An 18,418-nucleotide genomic window follows, 5' to 3' on the forward strand; every position below is an offset into this window, starting at 1 on the left:
TTAGCTGCTCCAAGGAGCCAGCAGATGTTGAAGACAGTAATTAATTCAGTCTGAAACAGGAGAGCCCCGTCAACAGAGAAATCCTGTCCTATAAGTAGAGGACAGACACTGGTCTGATAAAGTGTCCAAGAAAACACTTTGCATCAGATGAGAGCGCACAAGAACTAAAGAGCAGGTGAGAATATCGTTCAGGAAAGATCACCTCTAACCAACTTGCAACCACTTTCACGTGAAAAATAGCCACTGGAAACAGATAAATGTAGTCTCAGGTCAGACAACTGCAACGGACCCAGCACTGAGGTTTTACCAAGGATATGAGCCCAAATAACAGTGGGGCAGGGGGCAATGTCTCCAGCAATGATCCTTGGGGCCTGAGGAAGGAAGACAAAAGGGACCCGGCAGGCTGTCCACAGCACAGGCAGGCACTGCCCACAGCTACCACATCCTGAACTAACCTGTACCAATGGCAGGGGCCATGGGGAAGGCAGATAGGAAAATTCCCAAGGGTCTATGCTGAAAAGCAAGTGGAAAAACTGGGAAGAGACCCTGTGTGAGTTCCTGAGGGCAAACTCACAGCAACAAGAGGAAAAAAAAAAAATCTCAAGAGGATCTTGTGGAAAAAATAAGGAGCTCTTCCAGGAGCCCTTCCCCCCTCAATTCTGGCAGTTTCCAGATGGGAAACTGAGATGGAACTTTTTCCGAAATGTTCAGAAAACTTTTGAACCTCATTAGTTTTCATTTCATATGGCTCTGCACAGAAAGAGTATATAAACCTGCAGCCCCTTTAGATGAAATGATGTAACATCCAGATTTTATCGATCTGAGCAGGGAAGGGAACATTCATCTCAGTAATATTTTAAACAAAAGAAGTCATTTTATGCAGTCTTTACAATGCTTTCTTATTTCAGGGGTCATGGGAGCTGCATAACACCAGGTCTTCACAGCCTCAGAAACCGAATTGCTTAATTTTGGGGAAACAATACCTGCATGCAACGAAGCTCTTAACTTTACTCATGCGAGTAGTTTGAATTAGTGCATGGAGAATACTTACAGGCTTTCACTCGCACATATGTAAGTTTTGGCAGGACTTGGTTCTTAACCATGTTAATTACAAAGCCTTGCTTGCTTTGTTTTCAGCAGCAAACCTAGCAAAACTATAAATACACTACCCACTTTGAAAATCCTGTAAAATCAATTTTGGAGACTTCAAGGAAATCAAAGGAAATGTGGTAAAATTAAAATGCTCCTGCTTAAATAAAATTTTATTTCCCTTCCAGTAACATACAATATTTAACTAAGAGTTTTAATACACTCAGTAAAATATGAGCATATTATTAACCTCTTAAAAATGACACAATTTACTGTGAAGTCATTACCATTCTGTTCACTCATGTCTGGCCTCTTTGTTTCAAGTCTGTTTTCCCAGCTTACAGTATCAGGTCAACAGACTCTAACATAAGTGAGTAATGTGTCTGGAATTTTTCCTGCAACACCAAACCCCAGACCAAATGCAAGCAGAAGGGCCATGCTGTGAATAGGATGGGAAGCAGCTTCAGTTGTACCTCCTCTCTCTGTCCTGTCCCACTTCTCTTTGTAAGAGACTCCTACGAGGGCTGCTGCCTGTCTCTGACTTAATTTCTTCCTCTCCCAGATCTCAGAAACAGCATCTGGACTTTTGGAAGTCCAAGCCCATCCTTTCTCAGGGTCTAGTAGACAAAAACATTGCCATGCTTCCCATATCCTCTTTCAAAATCTGAAGCAGTGACCTTGGAAGTCCTAAGGCAAACACGTTTCTGCAAGGTGGGACAGTCTGAGTAGATTTACCGAGATAAAAGTAGTTATGGTCGTTTCTGAGGTGCTGCCCGAGGTTAACTCGGTGAGGTAATGGTGAGTCCTGCTTCTTGCTAATTGCCCAAGCTGGAAGTGAGCACTCTGCAACCAGGAGAGCTTTATTGACAGTGCTGAAGGTGTCAAGGCGCACAGGAGGAATGCTGGTTTCTTTCCTCAGCATTTTAAATTTCTACAGCCTTCAGGTTTGGGGGGAAATTCAGAAAGTTTCTATCAGCAAGGTTTTTTAATGGATATTAGCAAATAAAACCCAAGTTGTGTGAAAAATGTCAGTTCTATTTTTGCCAACTAAAATATAACAGGAAATTGTATGCTTAACATGTGGCAAACTGCAAAAGTGAACCACAGATATTTAACCACTATTATTAAGAACGGTAAATAAGCCTGTGGAGGGGAAAAGGATTATGTTGCTGGATATTTCTTTTTATGTGAATTCCAGTGATGGTGTTGCTTTGCATATGAAGGGGAATACAAGATTGTTATGAAAGTTGCAAGGAACAGAATTGCATTCTTACAAATCAGTCACATATCTAGTCCCTTAATACACTGGGAAAACAAATGTATTATGGTATTCAAAATAAACAAATAGTATCTGAACACATTAATTTCAGAAATGCACAAATAGCTTTGAAAGAAAGGACCTGAGTGTGTCTCACAAACCAAAAATAGAAAACAAAAGCCAACAACAAAAAAGTGCCACAAGCTATGTTCAGTAATGCCTGGAATCTGGATGAATCAAAGCCTGTCCCACCCCAGATTTGAATCATAAGCACAAGCCTCCTTTAGGATGCTCTGAAAAGCCCTGTGCAGAAATGTCAGCTCTGCTGAAGTGCGAGCCAGTGGAGAACTTTGTGAAGGGTGGTTGGCGACCATCATGCTGAGGTAGGACACTTGATTCCAAAGATATCTTCTCTGTCAGAGTAACTACACAAGCCCAGAGTCTTAAAAACACTCCTGCCAATATTTTTATTTATCAGTAAGAAGGGTGTTTGAAGCTTTCTGTTCATTCTTTAAAAGCACTAACTGTCTTAAAGAAACAGCCAAGCTTCTTTCCACAACTCTGAGGCTCACGCTAAATATTTTTCATACTAGCTTTTCCCCCCAGAAAATGGTGTAGTTGCTCCAGTGGCTAAACTTCCTCTATCCATTCACCAATCCTGTTAACAGAGGGTCTCTATGTGGAACACATCACACCCCACACCCCTGAGAGAGACAAGACACTCAACTCTTCCACTGTCCTTCACAAATCGAACAAATTAAGAACATACACTATTTGTACCCAACAGTTCAATCAATCCAGTGTCCCAGTTGAAGAGAGTCCTACTCTTAGATCCTCTGCCAAAAAGTCACACTATGACATACGGCAGCAAAGGCAAATTTCTTTAATAGCTTCAATTTTCTAAGAAAGGAAACACTTTAACTCTCAGCAAAAACAGGGTTTCAGGCAGCATCCTCAAGAGCAGGCAGAAGGAAGGAAGTACATACCTGTAGTCACATATAAAGATTTTCCCTCAAAACCCCTATTACCATATCCATTGGAGAGGCACGGAGTGATGCTGAATGCCAATGGTACTAGGTGGTAGCCACGAGGTGGAACAGCCTCCAGTCTTCACTGGTTTGGCATTAAGCTCACACTCAAAGCAACAATCACACAAAAGAACTTACCAATGGAAAAAAAAGAGTGCCTAGAAACCTGTCACACCACTGATGCCAGCACCCCTGTCAGCCCCAGCCTATGGTACTGCCAAGCCTGCAGATACCTATGTTTGGTTGAGGCAGGGGCCCTCTTCCCAAAACACATCTGGGGGAAGGCTCCCAACATACTTAGGATTGAAGGTTACCAATCTAATTTCTTTTCAGACTCGTAATTTGTGACTCATAGGCAGGAATCTATATTTAGGGATGGCTTTAGCCAACTCCAGATGGAAGCACAACAGACTGTGGCCTCCTGAAATCACAGCCACTTTTATAGCCCAGCCCCTGACATGAGTTCCCTCAAAGCTTTGACTAGTGCAGCTCAGATTCAGGCTATTACCACATAGTACTGTCATGTGTTTCAACCTGCATGTCTCCTGTCACACCAGTTATTTTGAACTATGTCAGAAGTGCACCTTGGCTTTGCACTCTTTCCTCTCTCTGCCCCTCAAAAACAAGCTGGGAATCTTTTCCAAACCACCCCGTCACCATGTGCAGTGTCTTCCAGCACAGACTGTCTGATATCCTCTGAGTCAGCTACACTGGATGAGCTGCACAGCTGGCCTGGAGCTGAGCCAAAACTTTTCCCTTCAGTTTTGTTGCACGATGTGGTCTAAATAACCAGTCCCATCTAATTTGTTTCCTTCATGGGTCTAAGGAAACTGTATTTCACTTCATGAGGTCTCAAGTTAGGAAAACATGGTAAGGTCAGTGTCCAAAACTAATTCAGACAGCAATACAAATAAACATTGATTGGAAAAAGAGACACATTCAAAGAAAAACAAAACACACCACCAAAAAAATCCAACCTCCCACTTTTGTGACTAGACTACCGATCACTTTCATTAGCATCATGCTCCGGTGTCCAGAGAAGGGTGACAATGCTGGTGAAGGGCCTGGAACACAAACCCTATGAGGAGAGGCTGAGGGAGCTGGGGTTGTTTAGCCTGGAGAAGAGGAGGCTCAGGGGTGACCTCTTTGCTGTCCACAACTACCTGATGGGAGGTTGTAGCCAGGTGGGGGGTTGGTCTCTTCTCCCAGGCAACCAGCAACAGAACAAAGGGACACAGTCTCAAGTTATGCCGGGGGAGGTCTAGGCTGGATGTTAGGAGGAAGCTCTTGACAGAGTGATTTGCCATTGGAATGGGCTGCCCAAGGAGGTGGTGGAGTCACCATCCCTGGAGGTGTTCAAGAAAAGCCCGGATGAGGCACTTAGTGCCATGGTCTGGTTGACTGGATAGGGCTGGAGAATAGGTTGGACTGGATGATCTTGGAAGTCTCTTCCAACCTGGTTGATTCTATGAATATATGAACAAAGCAACATATAACCAAAGGACGAATTCTCACTTGACTCTGTAACCTTCTTACAAATTTGTCAAGACAGTCTTTTACCAAGCCACTAAACGTCTTTAAAGTGAACACAGCTAAAAATATTTGGAAGTCAGTCATGGCAGAGATGGCATTAAGAAGTGGTCCAACATGTATTTTCCAAACAGGCAACACTTCTTTAAGAAAGCCAGGGTTTTTCAACAATTTCTGGTTTACAACTTTATAAAGTTAGTGTGGTCTAAATGAAATTTGATTATCCAATGACACAAAGTTTTGATTAAAAAAAAAAAAGAAATCAGACTCTACAGATAATAAAATTAATTTTCTTTTTGGCACCACAGTGAGGCAAAAAGGTGTTTTAATGCATGTATGTTTATTTTCAAGAAGTCTGTTCATATTCTAGCAATGTTTTGCATTTGAGGGGATAACAAATTTTTTTTTGTTGGATATTTTATTAGAAAGGGTGATCTATGGTGCAACTCTGATAACGGGACGAGCAACTCATATTTTTTAACTGCTTATGTGTTTGCAAACATCTCTGAAATCACACCCAAACACAGGGTAGAAAACAAACAGAAGGCCTCAGCTGTGCCATGCACATCTGCTTCAAGATAAGTGCACTTGTCGCTGGTAGCAAAAACTGGTCTCCACCTAACAAAAAGGCAGAGAAACACCAGCTTGCTGCCATCACACCTGGCATCAGCATCTCTTAAGCATCTCTGGAGTGTTTTGCTCTGATTTTTGGCTCCTCAGTCCTGCCCAGTCTACGTCTGCTACATGATGTGTCAGGAGAAGCACATTATGGACCCACACATAGGGACACAGATCTGCTGCCCAATGGAGCCACCATGCACTGTCCCCAGGCCACAGGACAGATCACCTCAGCTGCAGAGGACCTGACAATAGCGTCCTAAATTACCTTTTCATATTTTATGCTCCTTTTCAGGATGCCCTTTGGAAACTGCTAATCAGGGAACAGATTTCGGTCCTAAACTGGTGTCACTGGTGTGAGGAAGATGGCATTGCAAAGGACAAATGCTCTACTGGTTCAGAGCTGGATTAGCACCCTCTGTGAAACCTGTCTGATGCACAAGGATGTGGACACATGGAGCACACCTTCCTCATCTAGAGCAACCTTGTGATGACTCACATGGAGTCAGTGAGAGCCACTATGACTTTACAAAGGCTTCAGACCACCTTATGTTACGAGCCAGGCAATGGTCCAGGCTAACGCAACACAGAGGCTTTCTGCTTGTCCCCATTTCTGTGCTATCTGATTTGGAAGCTCTCATGTTGGTTGCCCTAGGAGGAGCAGGTATGATCCTCATTCTCCAGGATTACAGCTGCACCCCAAGCACTAGGGTAAGGGATTTCCATTCAACACAGATCTTCCACTGGTGACCAGAAAGGGAAGAAAGTCAAACAACAGATCACCTTACCAGGAGTTTCAAAACCCAGCAGATTCCACACCAGGGTGAAGAGCTAGTTTTCAGTCTGACTAGTCCTCTTATTTATTTGTTTAAGGGCTACCTCAGCAGCAAGTAGGGAAGAATTCTTTCCCCATGCAAAAGTGCACTGCCAAGTTCCTCTGACTTGCAACAAGACTCACAAACATTTCCTGGTTCCCTCCATCCTCAAACACTAGCAAGAGGCCTATTTAATACCTCACAGGAAACAGCAAGATATTTCGTACCTCAAAAGCAATACAGGAAATAAATCTACCTTTTCATTGAAAACCCTGTTTTGAATATAGCCAACGGAACATATTTCCACATAAACTGGTGATAAATGGAGAGGAGGAACTTACAAAGAAAAGAGAAGTGCTAATTTGCCTGTGCCCAAATCAAAGCAGTTGCCAGCTGCAAGCACTGGGGCAGCAGCACGCGCAGAAGCGCATTGTTCAGATGGAGTTCCTATCGCACAAATAAAAGCTTGCACATGGCGAAAATGAGGTACAAAATCTTACCTTCTCTTCCTCATTAGCACAGTGGGACAATAATATCAGAGGTGTTAACTGGCAGGTGTGTTCGTAGATAATCACTCTAGACTGTTGCACATTGCAGCAGAGCGAATAGAAATCAGGTTTAAAAGCTATCATGCACCAGGTTGCCTTTCACTGAGGTTGGGACCTATGGCCACGATGTATTAATGTGGATAATACACTTTGTTCAATAGTTCTGTAAAGCCTTTTCTCTTGCAGAGGCACAATATGATTTCCAGAGGTCAGGTTCAGCCCTTAGAATAAAGGGGAGGGCTAAAGTCACTACAACTTGAACTATCAAGTTCAATGTACACAGCAGTAGTCAGTACTAGTGGGCAGAAGGTCTGGCTCACACTCTCAGAGTTTTCTGACATCCTCAGCTGCACTGAAAGCACACATGAATGCTGCCAGGGTCAAGACCTTGCACCCCAACAACACAAATGAGGAAAGAAACAGTTTCCAAGAGGTTCCTGGAGACCTTCCCAGGATTGCAGTCTTTCAAAACCTTAGCATGAAACAAATCTATGAGGATCCACTGCAGTCAAGGGAGGTGACCACTATCTCACCGCTCACGGTAATCTGTCTCAAGAGCTCAGTTTTTCCTCTGGATGAATCACTTTTCAGACAGCTTCTGAAACACAAATCTGTCTTGTTTACACACACAAGCCTGGAATCTATCGATTTATAAAAATAACAAGAAATTAACAGTGATTAGCCCTAGAAATAACCAGGTTCTCCTCTGCCATCCATTTGCAGCTAAAATCCATCCATTTGCAGCTAAAATGTGACTATTCCAAGTAGTAAATACCAATCTGGTAGATGCTGACATGATCAGGCTTATTTCAGACTATTTTCTTTAAGAAAGGAAGAGCAAAAGAAGATTTCTTGTAAACTGTTGGGGTTTGGTGTTGGGTTTTGTTATTGGTGTTTTGTTTTTTTCCTTTAAACACAAAATAATCCACAAAATTCTCTGAATGAATCAAAGGCTATTGCTCTTATAATCTACATGCTCACCACAGAGGGTATTGAGTGCTTCACCTGAGAGGCCTCTTGCTGGTCATGTTCTTTGTTGGAGATATGTGTAACAAACCAGATCTTTAGATAGTGTAAAGGAAATCATTGCCAAATTGGCAGGCCCCTACACTAGAAGAGAATCCGACTCCAGAGTTTTAATGAAAACTGGGGAAGGCAGAGGACAGCACCCTGGATTTCTAAAAGGTAGGATCAGATTGATCTGATGCAGCAAGCTGCTGCCCTGGCTGAGATGGGTCACTGCTCTCAATGGGAGCTGAATCGGAGCCTTTGCTCTCTCACATTTTGGCCGAATGAGGAATGTTTTCAATCAGACTGCGATGGGAAAAATTAAGAGCCTTTTAGGAATGACATATCCTGAGTTTCGAGAAGCCGTCTAGGTCAGCCCAGAGTCTAGCCAGCCGGTGTACACAGACGCAGTATTTACACTGACAGTGGATCCAAGGCTGAAACAGCTGCAAGCCATTAGGGCTCTGACCCTCTCACGGCCAAGCCCTGTCGTGCAGGATGCTCCCATTCACGCTGCACATTGTGGCAGCAAACGCTCACTTCCGTATGAAAACAGACAGGCAGAGTTATTTCATTATGGCTAATTAATATCCTACTGAAATCTTTTTAAAGGTGTGCTTCACAATATCTGTCATCTGAAACAGGAGGAAACATCCGTCTTCTCTGCAGTGTGTTGAGTGTAAATGCTGTTTCCACACTGTATCTATGTGTATATATATATATATATATTCTAAAGACTGTTAGAACAGAGTAAAATAAAGCTTCAAAACCATACTGTGTTCTGTTACTGCCCACAGCTATGAGTGCCATCACCAAGGACTCCCATTCATCCTCATGCCCTATTCCCAGCACTTTTACCTTCCCCAAAGAAGTGGCTCCTAAGCCAGTATCCACTCTCACTAATGTCCGCCCAAAACAAAATTTCAGCTTCAACTCATAACCACACACTGGGACATCTGCCTCCTTCCTTATCCTCACCGTGGCACTCCTCCCCTGTGTTACCAAACCAGGACACGGCACAGCCTGGCCAGTCACAACCCAATCTCCTCCTGTCCCAGGGCCAGGAAACTCATTCCTTGCCACTGTCCACAAGCCAAGCTGTGGCCAGCAGCAAGAGCTCCTGCTGCAAAGATGCCTATATGCTGCTACACACTGCATGATTTTGTCAGCTCTGGAGTAAAACCTACTATGAACTAGACCTGGCATTCACCCATGATCTTTCTCCATCCTCTAGCTTTGCAAAGCAAGGGAAGTACTGTCATGAATTTCCTCAGCCTAAGTGGATCCTGGGCTGACACAGAAAGGATTTGAGGCTATTGCCTCAAAATAATCCTGGCACAGGGGGTATATAGCAAGGTGTTTTAGGAACAGAAACATTAGGAGGAAAATAGAAACCAGCAAGCCTGCTGGCATCAAATGCCAAGTTCTTTTCATATTTACAGACTCCTGAAGCTTATGGATGAGAGAAAAAGAATAAATAGTAAAGTCACTAATTTATAATATTTGAGACTAATGAAAAGAATGATTGGACCATAAAAGTGAAACCATGCTTTAGCGTTCTTGGCCTTATTTTAAGATTTTATCTCCCAACTTTCCTCACTAACAGACTTTTAAAGCAATGTTTAGATCTTAACTCTTTCACACAGAAAAAGTCTGAAACATAAGCTGACAAAAACACACCAAGTTGAATAGTGCAACAGCCCTGGACTTCAGCTGCGTGAGCAATCAGGCAGTCTACAACTTGCTGTGTTCCTTGATGGGCTGAGAATAGACACTCATACAGGTGTTATTCTTTGCCCTGCCCAATGCAGACTTAAATAATGAAAATGGAAACAGCACATAAAGCAACTCTGGCTGTGCTGATGACTGAAGTGAAAAAAATTTCCTCCAAAGGGATTTGATAATTGAGAAGGCAGATTAGGAAAAAAGTGGCATAAAATATTACTGTAATCTCTCTGAGACTAGAAAATGTATTACATTGACTAATAAGCAACAGGAAGAGACTTTACATTTCCCTTTACATTTACATTTCCAGTTACATAGTTACAGACAAAATTATTAGGAGGTTATTTTCTTTCTGGACTCCAAATCGAGAAGACAGAAAACAAAAGAATGTAGAGAATTTGAACAGGAGGCTAAAATACAGGCATTGCTTAGAAAAAGATGCCAGCTTGCAAATGGGAGGAAAGGCCAAGATCATCATCTGATAGAAGTTGTTGCAGAGCACCCAGAAAATATACAGCAACAGCCACCTGAAAATGCAAATTTACTGTAATTCTTTTGCATTCAACACAATAAAATTCGAGGTTCAGATGTCAGTTGGGAGTACACTGCTACACAACCAGTCAAGATATTTAGAAAGAGATGAACCCCAATTGTACTCACATAGAAAATGAAAATCTTCCACTTGTAGGGCAGTGGGGTGGGGTGTGAAGGCTCCTTAGCTGACATCCCACTCTAAGAGGAGAGAATCCAACTGCCAGCCCACTCACTGCATGAAGATCAACTCCAAACGTCTCCATAACAAGACTCCATTTATACCCTAAGTGAGAGTGCACTGTACTCAGTTCCTAATTAGTTGGAGGCCTGAGTCCTCTCTAAACAGCCCAAAAGCAGGGTGGAGCTTCTGGGCTCTGACTTGACAATTAATGCCTGTCAGCTGTCAAGCTGATCTTTATCAGCTCCTAGCAAGCCTCGGTCCTGTGTCAGGTGTCTGTCAGGGTGGTTGTACTGCCACTAAAGCTCCTTGTCAATTGTTATTGCCCCTGAAGAACATGATTTGTGAGGTTACGAGAACAGAGGCAGAATTGGTGCAACAATGAGCAAGAGAGCTATGTAACACACAGGTCACACCTTCTAGAGTTACCCTTTGACCTTAGATTTTCTGAACTTTCCCTGAACCTCTGAAAGGACCTGGTCCTCTGCTCAATTTTATCCAAAAATACAAAACTCCTCTTAACACACATTTCACTCAAATGTCACTGGAACAACACGTAGTAAGTGCCCCAGCTAAGCAGTTCATTCTGGTACTGAAATAGCAAAATGCAAAACCACAAAAGCCAACAAAAGCTGGGGAAAAATACTACTCATGAGCATTTGGGAGTCTGAATTGCCTCCAGTGCTGATTGAAGCTACAGCTGCTCTCAGTGAATTACTCACCAGTGGAAATGGTGTGAGGCCCACAGTAGTGGGTAAGCAGCATACGGTGTGTTGCACAGGAGTGCTGGGCCGGATCCTTCCAGCTGTAATTAATTTTTAACAGAATTTGTATTAATTTTGTGCCATAGATTGAAAATAATAAATGTCAGTGTGTCACATGTCTGCGAAGTGAAAGCTGGTTTCAGAGTCACACTAGACTGCCTGCCTGAATCAAAATTTGCTTTCAATATTAGTGAAAAGGACAACTGATTTGCCACTCAGTAGATTATTCCGGTGTTTTACTGTTGATATGGGGATTTTACATTCCAGTGATGGACTGTTCAGGCTTGAGCTTTTGGATGCATTAAGCAGGAAGCTACTGAGTCTTGATCATTTCCAGCCATTATTCACCAAAAGCAAAGATAACCAGATCGATATTACTTGGTTTGACACTGTCATATGCAAACTACATTTTGGGCTGCAGTTTGCCTGTTTGGGCTTTGCATTAAGGATAGAAAAATACAAACAAGTAGAAACAAATGGACTGTGACTTTTCAATGTACCACAAGCTGGGAGGCAAGACTGGTGGGGATGACAGTGCTTTGGAGGACAGGTCCTGAAACATCATGCCACCCTTTCACTTTTGATAGAATATATGTACTAGGAGCAGAACACAGCTGAGTCTCAACATCAACACTAACCATAGATGCCATTTGGCTCTCTGAACTGCCTTTTCTCTGCATACCTGCCCAGCATGCACAAGAATCATAGAATGGTTTGGGTTGGAAGGGACCTCCAAAGGTCATCTAGTTTAAACTCCCCCTGCAGTCAGCAGGGACATCCTTCATTAGATCAGGTTGTTCAGAGCCATACCTAGTCTGATCTTGACTATCTCCAAGGATGAGGCCTCAACTACTTCCCTAGGCAACCTGTTCCAGTGTTCCATCACCCTCATGGTAAAGAACTTTCTCCTGAAGTCCAACCTAAATCTACTCTTCTCTAATTTAAAACCATTGCCCCTCATCCTATGCCTACAGACCTTTGTAAACAGTCATTTTGACTTTTCTTGTAGGTCTCCTTCAGGTACTGGAAGGCTACTAGGTCTGGAGCTGTCTCTTTTCCAGGCTGAACAACCCCAGCTCATTCAGCCTGTCCTTATAGCAGAGGTGTTCCAGCCCTCTGATCATTTTCATGGCCCTCCTCTGGACATAATTCATCAGGTTGATGTTTTTCTTCTGCTGAGGGCACCAGAGCTGGACATCGTACTCCAGGTCTTACCAGAGCAGAGGAAGGTGCCAGAATCACCTCTCTCTCAGGCATTCCCACCATGGACTTTTGTATCAGTGCAAAGTTACTGGTTTGGTTTTGATCCAACGATGTTTCCATTTTCCCACGCACTTCGCTTTGATGTCTTTTAAATAAACCCTGAGCTTGTACTTGACAAAAGAATACATACAGCCTCATTTTCATTCACGTTCTAGTTGTGAAGCATTTAGTTCAGATTCTTTTGCAAAATGACTTAGCAAGAGGTAAATGTAAGTAATAAGAAAAACACCAAACATGTTAAAAGCGCATATTGTTGTCTTGCACAGAGCCATTTCCCTTAGTAAAAATCTGTGTTATGTTGAAAGAAAGAGAGCTGAATCATAGTCACTTACAGTGTTATCTTCTACACACACATCACTTATGTCCCCTTATGTTCCTGCAGTGTGATCTCAGAGAAAGGTAGAAATGGTTGCATTATTATTCTGCTTCTGACTGGACTGAAAATAGGGCAGTGAGTGACACTGATGATTGATGACAGTCTGCACATCTGGATCCACTGTTGTGGTTCAGATTTAGTGAAGACCTCACCCTGTGTTAAACCAATGCCTCTCTTCATATTGGCAACCTGTTACACACCCTACAAACTAGAGGATTCAACACGTAGGAAAAAATTACTTAGTGCCATAAGACAGAGCTACCCAAGGCATTTTGGCCCATTTAAAGAAAAAGAAAGACAACAAAAAGAATCACCTCAAATGTTTCACCAAGACAATAATGTATAGCCATCAGTAATGGGCAGGCCTGCTGCACTGGCTTTCATAATTCAGTTTGGCCATTTAGAAATGGTTCCATCTACAGTATGCATGGTTTCAGCTTTAAGCCTTTTTTTTTTCTAAAAGCACAAATGCCTTGTGTTTGAAAAATGAAAAATAAGTAACATAACAAAGCTGTGTTAATATTAGAAGGAGCTGTGCATCAGCGGTTCATATTGAATGGATAGCAGCATTATGTTCATTGGTGCTAGGATACCATGGTGATGGGCCCTGAAGAATTACCAAAAATAGATTAAATGCATGTGGCAAGTGATAATAAGCACAAAATGTTTTCCATACAGTAAGAATGCCGCAGGAAAGCAGAATAACACATTCTATAAATCATCTCAACAGATCAACAACTTCCAGGCAGAATACTCAGGCATCTGAACGTGTTGTCAGAGCTGAACTCCTAAGCCCAAAATTGCCAAGAAACCAAATTTGGCAATAGTGTCTGCACCTAAAGAAATTCATGCCGAGGAGACTGGCACAGGATCTGCTGTTGCTAGCAAAAAATGTATCAAAGGAGCTGAGAGGTTCAGATTTAAAGTAAGAGACATTAATCACTGGGTAACACCTACCACAGTAACTGTGTCTTTCCAAGCTGCTGGAGTCTCATCCCTTTTTGTACTGAGTCAAAATATTAAAAATGTCACTCTCTGAAGCTGTGCTGAGCCAGGCTGCTTGTGCACTGCTGAACAAAACAAATCACTCGAAAGAGTCTCACTGAAGCTGCCCACTGATTCAGCAGGGTGCTTGTACACGAAATTGGAGACATGTGCAAGCACCAGCAGCTCTCGTGCACGAATGACAGGCAATGGCGCACCCCGCTTCCTCATTAGCAGCCTCTCTGCTGCCTTACCACAAAGCATGTGACATCAAAAGGCTACTACACATCAGAACCGGCACCAATACTTGCTCACAACTGTCAGCAGCACTTTGCCTAAACCATCCCTTATGGAGAAACAGGCACGACAAAACCATTTGTTTATGAAAACAACAGCTACCACGTTCAAAATTCATTAACCGGGATGATTTACCACTACCAAGGTGACTCACTGGATATAGACATGCATATAAATATTTAGTTTGCTGCTTCAGATGTTAAACTGACATCAACTTGAAGTGATGAGAATTTCTGAAGCAAAATTTCATACGCTTCACAGCTTGCAAGTGCTCCCACTGAAGGGTGGGTCACCAGAAACAGGTACTAGAAAGCCACCTGGAAGGGATATTCCATCACACAGCAACACACCAGAGGCATTCAGAGAAAAGCAGGAGGAGCTGCCTGACAAACACTGGAAGAAAAGATGCCAAATGTGGCTGTTTGAGGAGGGCATATGCCAGATTTCCATGGCTTTGGAACTCTAGTGTTACTAGAGTCAGTGCAAAACAGTGCCACCCAGCCAGAGCAGCTCTTCTGAGGCAAACAGCAGCAGAGTCCTCCTGAGATTGGTAGAATTTTTTTACATGCAGGAGCAGCAGAGAGATATGATTGCAAAGTCTGTTACTAGGTGACACACCAAGTTCTGACAAATTGTACTGGGTGGTATTTTGATATATTGGTCTATGCCTCAAATTCTACACCAAAAATCCACCTTCCAGAACATCTCCACCCTCTGCTTTCTTGGATGGCTGAGAAACAGGGCCTCTAGTGCAAGTACGCTGAAAGGAATCTTCTGAAGACCAACAGGTTAAGGACTGGCTCTCTCAGCCTTTTCTGTAGGACATGAAGAAGAAACATTAAAACTGCTAGGATGTTTTCTTCAAAGTTATTTCCACTTCCTGCTAGCAAACAGGAGAAGAGACTAAATGATGTGTAGCAAAAAAAAAAAAAAAAAAAAAAAAAAAAAAAAAAAACTAACTCAACCAAACAACTCAAGAACTCTCCCAAAAGCCAGGGAATCGTTTGGGAAATTAATCTGTCCCAGTAAAAAGATGGCCTATAACACTGTATGTATCTTTTTGGAGCATGGAAACACTGAGAGGATAAGCATCTCCACTCTCTGTAATTTGCTTAAGAACTTCAGCTGTTAGCCAGAAGAAACAGGCTTTATTTATTTGCTTTTAAGTAGTTTTAAACCAAAAGTTGATTAGGATTATGGGGCAAAGCTTCTGCATAGTTTACAGATCCTGCTTGGTCCCAAGGATGGTGTCTTTCTCAACAGCCCTCACACCTCAGTGTAACCAGGAATGAGAAAGGATTTTAGCATGAGCTCTCAGATCTTGTGTCCACTAGGGAGCTGCTGGGCTTGGTCCAGCTTCAGCAGCATTTAGAGGATGTCTACAAGAGCAAATGCCCACTGCAACACTGGCCAGCCTTACTGGGGAATAAGTGTGGTCTGGATACCTGTGAACTTGAGTCACACTACAGAAATTCTCAGGTGGCTTCCCAAACCAGCTTCGCAGTCCCTTAATGGCATTGGAATAGCAGGATGAATGTCAGACACTTAACAAGAAAAACTATAGCAGAAACATATATGTGATATTAAAGGTAAGAAATGAGCAAAGAAGAAGACTGATCTTACTGTTCACCTCCATCTTAGCTATAACAAAAAGCACAAAATAGCTTAGCCATAGTTAGAAGTACAAAATATTGTTAATTATTACAATATTGCACATTTTAACTTGGAAGTGTGCTGACAAACCAGACTGCCAGTGCTTGCTGAGCTTTCCCTCAAAGAGCAAGGCAAAATCTTGCTACTGTGCTTCAGGTAATGCCCCCCAGCCCTGCATTGTGTCCTTGGCAAGGGCTAACAGGCAGTCATCCCACTCAGAGTAAAACTCCCCACACCTTGTCTTTAGAAGCTGCGTGCTGACTAAAAGCTTCCACAAACACTGACATAAATCGCAGTACCAGCAAAAAGACAGGACTGCACCCAGGTGAAGGCTTCTAGCTGTACCACCTTTTCTTTCCTCAGCCTTGCTGATCTAGCACTGCCACTCTTGTCTCACACACAGGTATCATAGGACACATTAGTACAGAACTGTTCTCTGGTGTTCTCCATACCATGGGTGATGTAGTACCTACTTGCAAGCCTTCTCTGTGTGCATAGTAAGGATCTGTTCACAGGACTAATGTTCATGTAGTACAGTAAGTACAGTGTCAAGTGCAAGTGCCCAACAGATCAGTCTCCTGGCTGTGATTCCAGCTGACCAGAAGGCATGGAAAGGTGTCTGACCACAGTGCAACTACAGAGACACACAAACTCCTTTAGCACAAGATCTGAAAGGCATATTAGACTTCTGGATTGAAATTCCCCAGTGCCTGGGGGCTAATATGCTCACCATGATGTTCAACAAAGCTTTTTACTTCTGTTATGACACAATATTTCTCTGAGACAATATGACTCCATTTCACTTTCTCAGAATCTTCAGGAACATAAAGAGCTTTCACATGCAAATTCCAATATTCGACAGTAACAAGAAGAAAATATTTTCTGAAGTCAGCACAAACAATGCTCCCAACAACATGCGACTTAAAACATTAGCAAACCCAAACTTTCAGGCTGGTGGTTTGCAGTAGAGAATTTACATCACATTCAGCCAAACATGATCTGCTCACTATCAGTGTCTGATGTCTCCTGAGAGCCCTTTACTGGTCTGTCGCTACCTGAATTTGAGAGGTTTCAGGGTGTTGAAAATTGTTTCCTTATTGGCAGGAAAGATCTCATCTGAAAGGACTTGGTAATGAGGCAGTAATGGGGAAAGGAGCCATCGAGCAAAGCTTTGCAAGAAAAATCCTGCTACCTACTTTGCAGCAGTGGCCTCTCTTTGGTGTCCAGAGCAACTTAACCAAGCACTAAAATTTGAGAGGGTTTCTATTCTTTCTAGTATACCAGATACCACAACATGCAGGGATCCAAAAGCAAGGAGCTGTCTCAGGCTGAGCTAAGCCATGTACAAGCGTGAAACGTTATCCTTTGGCATTACCGTGAGTGTTACACTGGTCCTCATCCTTCCCCTGCTGAAAAGAGCCCGTCTTTTGCACCCAAGCTTGACGCCGTCAGCCAGGGAGGGTAAGCGTTACGCCGGAGCACGGCCTCGCCGCTGTCTTAACGGAGCTGCCGGGGTCGAGCGGGGAGCCGCCGCGCCGCCGGCAATCAGTGCGGGGCCCGGCTGCGTGAGCCCGAGAGAGGGCGCTGGCGCCTCAGGCAGTGCCGAGCTGGGGCCCGCCACCTGTGCGAGCGCTGGCGGCCCCGGCGGGGAGGAGAGCTGCGGGGAGGAGAGCTGCGCGGAGGGTCGCGCCGGCAGCGCTCGGCCCGCTTCGCGCCCAGAGGGGCCCCAAGAGCAGGTGCGGTGCGCACGGCTCCTGCCCGGGCTTCAGGTGCGGTGCGCACGGCTCCTGCCCGGGCTTCAGGTGCGGTGCGCACGGCTCCTGCCCGGGCTTCAGGTGCGGTGCGCACGGCTCCTGCCCGGGCTTCAGGTGCGGTGCGCACGGCTCCTGCCCGGGCTTCAGGTGCGGTGCGCACGGCTCCTGCCCGGGCTTCAGGTGCGGTGCGCACGGCTCCTGCCCGGGCTTCAGGTGCGGTGCGCACGGCTCCTGCCCGGGCTTCAGGTGCGGTGCGCACGGCTCCTGCCCGGGCTTCAGGTGCGGTGCGCACGGCTCCTGCCCGGGCTTCAGGTGGACCGCGCGATCCCTGTGGAAGGAGCTAGGATGGGAAAGTGGAAGCTGGAGAATTGGCTTTGCTTTTTTAATAAGTAGTTATAAACACAAATGTCTTTCGGGCCTTTGAAGAGCTGAATTCTCATAGGAAATTGCACATATTGTAGAAAAAATTAAGTAAACATCCAAGATGTATAGGAAAAGACAACAACAAAAAAAGCCATTTTCAAAGCACAGTAGTTCACCTCGTGTTTACATCTAGTCTGGAGACACTGAAATCAACTTCAGAACTTTCTCGTCTTGTGTGATGTGCTCTCCCATGACAGGAAAGCTGGTGGCCAGCTTGACCTGCCCAAAGCCTCTTGCTTCAGCATAGAGCAGTCAGAGAAGGCAGCTCCAGTGGCAGTACCTCCTGCCACCGAAGCTCAGAGACACCAGGTTCCAAACTACCCTTACTGACATGGACACCCATGTGGAGACAAGGGGACACTCCATCAAAGTAGAAATTTCCAAGCCATGTTGCAGAGTTTACAAAGAAAATCACCTTTTACATTGGGTTGGTTTCACATGAAGCAAAGTCAAGTAGTTTGTATTCCCACCTAGTCCTGAAACGCACCCCTTGTCTCTCACCCAGCCAATTACTCTGGAGTCATTCGGTGCAGCTAAAAGCCTGATTTTGTGATGTCCTGGAAATTAAAGAGG

General features: G+C 44.0%; 1 long non-coding RNA gene across 1 annotated transcript; it reads right to left on the reverse strand.

Annotated features, from left to right (window-relative positions):
- Positions 1–1,250: 1,250 nt before the first annotated feature.
- LOC135176269 (uncharacterized) lies at positions 1,251–17,322 on the reverse strand. Its single transcript, XR_010302585.1, has 4 exons — positions 17,044–17,322; positions 11,054–11,136; positions 10,280–10,436; positions 1,251–2,027 (listed from the first exon to the last, which is right to left on the reverse strand). It is a non-coding gene; the product is annotated as an uncharacterized LOC135176269 (long non-coding RNA).
- Between the last annotated feature and the right edge of the window lie 1,096 nt (positions 17,323–18,418).

The sequence above is a fragment of the Pogoniulus pusillus genome, chromosome 6 (assembly GCF_015220805.1).
Source record: "Pogoniulus pusillus isolate bPogPus1 chromosome 6, bPogPus1.pri, whole genome shotgun sequence".
Lineage (NCBI taxonomy): Eukaryota > Metazoa > Chordata > Aves > Piciformes > Lybiidae > Pogoniulus > Pogoniulus pusillus.